The 2,822-nt window shown below is 39.6% G+C and overlaps 1 non-coding gene across 1 annotated transcript; it reads right to left on the bottom strand.

Annotated features, from left to right (window-relative positions):
- Positions 1–1,761: 1,761 nt before the first annotated feature.
- LOC113002261 (small nucleolar RNA R71) lies at positions 1,762–1,868 on the bottom strand. Its single transcript, XR_003267805.1, has one exon. It is a non-coding gene; the product is annotated as a small nucleolar RNA R71 (small nucleolar RNA).
- Between the last annotated feature and the right edge of the window lie 954 nt (positions 1,869–2,822).

The following is a 2,822-nucleotide window of genomic DNA, read 5'->3' as shown; positions in this document are numbered from 1 at the left end:
CTAAATTTCTGATGTTGTTTCCTTCTGAGGACGAAGCTAAACTCTCTTCGAGATTTTGTTTATAATGTAGCTTCCTGGCAGTTTTACCTTCACCAATTAACCCACATTCGTTGTTGTTAATCTATGCACGCTTAGTGTTCGATTAATTGCCTCTGTGCTTAACTTATGTTTGTGCTTGATGAATGAAGGGTAAATTGGTGTATGTGTTGCTTAATCACATATTGACAACCCTAAATTGATTTTCGCTTAGTAAATTAAAATAGGGTTGGATTAAGTGGTTAACTGTTAGGGACGAATTCTTCATAACCTAGGACAAGAGAATGGCTTCTGAATAAGAGGAAACAACACATTTTTACTATTATTAATTTCGTATTCCAGTTGCTTGTTCTTTAATTCACACAACAAACAACCCCCCCCCAATGTTACTGTTACTGCAAGTATATTATGAACATTTGGCTTATCATTGCTCGTTGGGAAACGACCTAGGATCACTTCCAAGTTACTGCATTTTAATGTTTATTTGATTCGGGTATGGCCTCGATCAAATTTGGCACCGTTGCCGGGGAGCAGTGTCTAAAGGTTCATAATAGCTAGTGATTCGTGTTTTATGTTTAGTTGTTTCATGCTTTCGTGTTGTGTTAGTGTGTTTAGTGTCTTGTTATTTTGTTTAGTGTGGTGTTTTGTTTTAGTATTTCTGTTCAGCGCTTCCCCTGTTTCAGTTTTTGTGTTTTGCTGTGAATAGTGCTTTGCGACGGATTTAGCGACCACTTTTGTTGAACTGGAAAACAGGGTAGTAGTGCAGCTCCCTTAGCGATAGATTTAGAGACCACACTTGCTGAATTAATTGGGATTTTTTGTTTTGGTAGTTAGAGTTGTTATTTTTGGCTGAATTTTTGTGTAGTCACTTCTTTTGATCCTTATTTTGTGGGAGCCTGCCATAGGCCGGCTGAGGTCTCCTTCTTTCAAAAATTGCGATTTTGTCAAAAGTTTTTTATTTTCCAAGTATTATTCTCTTACTTTTCTTAACTTATCAATTTTAGCTTCTATAGTTAGAATTTGAATTTTCGTTTGAAATTTTTTGTGCTATCTTTTCATAATTTTATAAGGTTGCTCACAAAATTTCAAGTCATTTGGATATCATTTAATGGTAGCTGTAGTTCAAACCTACATTGTTACTTGCATAAGAAGGCAACTTGTTGTGCATGCTGAATGTAGTGTATGACTAAAGGCAATCCATCTGACTTACAACCCTTTGATCCTGAGATAGATAGGACATTTCATAGATTAGTTAGACATCATTTTATACCTTTTGAGCATCCTGAGCATTCTGTTACTGGAGAGTCTGTGCATTCTGTTATTGGTGATTTTGAGCATCCTGATTTTGAGCATTATAATTTTGAACATTCTGAGAACATGGCACAACCCTTTGATCCTGATTTCACCTACGAAAGCATGTGCATCCAATACCCTGATGAGGATGTCCCATATGTTCTTAAAACTGGACTGATTCATTTGCTTCCAAAGTTTCATGGCCTTGCAGGGGAAGACCCGCACAAACATCTGAAAGAATTCCATATTGTCTGCTCCACCATGAAACCACCAGATGTCCAGGAGAATCACATATTTCTAAAGGCCTTTCCTCATTCTTTAGAGGGAGTGGCAAAGGACTGGCTATATTACCTTGCTCCAAGGTCCATCACGAGCTGGGATGACCTCAAGAGAGTATTCTTAGAAAAACTTTTCCCTGCTTCTAGGACCACGGCCATCAGAAAGGATATTTTAGGCATTAGGCAACTCAGTGGAGAAAGCCTATATGAATATTGGGAGAGATTTAAAAAATTATGCACCAGTTGCCTTCACCACCAGATTTCTGAGCAGCTTCTTCTCCAATATTTTTATGAAGGACTCAATAACATGGAGAGAAGTATGATAGATGCTGCCAGTGGTGGAGCCCTTGGAGACATGACCCCTGCTGAAGCCAGGAATTTAATTGAGAAGATGGCTTCCAACTCCCAACAGTTTAGCGCCAAAAATGATGCTATAGTCATTAGAGGAGTGCATGAGGTAGCTACAAACTCATTTGCATCATCTGAAACTAAGAAGCTTGAAGGTAAACTAGATGCCTTGGTTAACATAGTAACCCAACTGGCCATGAATTAGAAATCTGCACCTGTCGCAAGACTCTGTGGTTTATGCTCCTCTACTGACCACCATACAGACCTTTGCCCTTCTGTGCAGCAATCTGGAGCAATTGAACAGCCTGAAGCTTATGCTGCAAACATCAACAATAGACCTCCTCAACCTCAACAACAAAATCTGCCACAACAGAAAAATTATGACCTCTCCAGCAATAGGTACAATCCCAGGTGGAGGAATCATTCCAACCTTAGATGGTCGAGTCCTCCACAACAACAACAACAACAACAACAACCTTATTTTCAGAATGCTGCTGGCCAAAGCAGGCCATATGTTCCTCCACCAATCCAACAGCAACAACAACAACAGCAACAGCCCCAGAAATAGCAAACAGTTGAGGATCCTCCGCAACCTTCCCTTGAAGAACTTGTGAGGTAAATGACTATGCAAAACATGCAGTTTCAACAAGAGACCAGAGCCTCCATTCAGAGCTTAACTAATCAGATGGGACAATTGGCTACACAATTAAATCAACAACAGTCCCAAAATTCTGACAAGCTACCTTCTCAATCTGTATAGAATCCCAAAAATGTGAGTGTCATTTCATTGAGGTCGGGAAAACAATGTCAAGGGCCTCAACCAGTAGCATCTTCCTCATCCGCAAATGAACCTTCCCAACTTCACTC

This window comes from Glycine max, chromosome 7 (genome assembly GCF_000004515.6).
Source record: "Glycine max cultivar Williams 82 chromosome 7, Glycine_max_v4.0, whole genome shotgun sequence".
Taxonomy (NCBI): domain Eukaryota; kingdom Viridiplantae; phylum Streptophyta; class Magnoliopsida; order Fabales; family Fabaceae; genus Glycine; species Glycine max.
The sequence above is the reverse complement of the archived record's forward strand: the minus strand, read 5'-3'. Positions and strand labels throughout refer to the sequence as shown.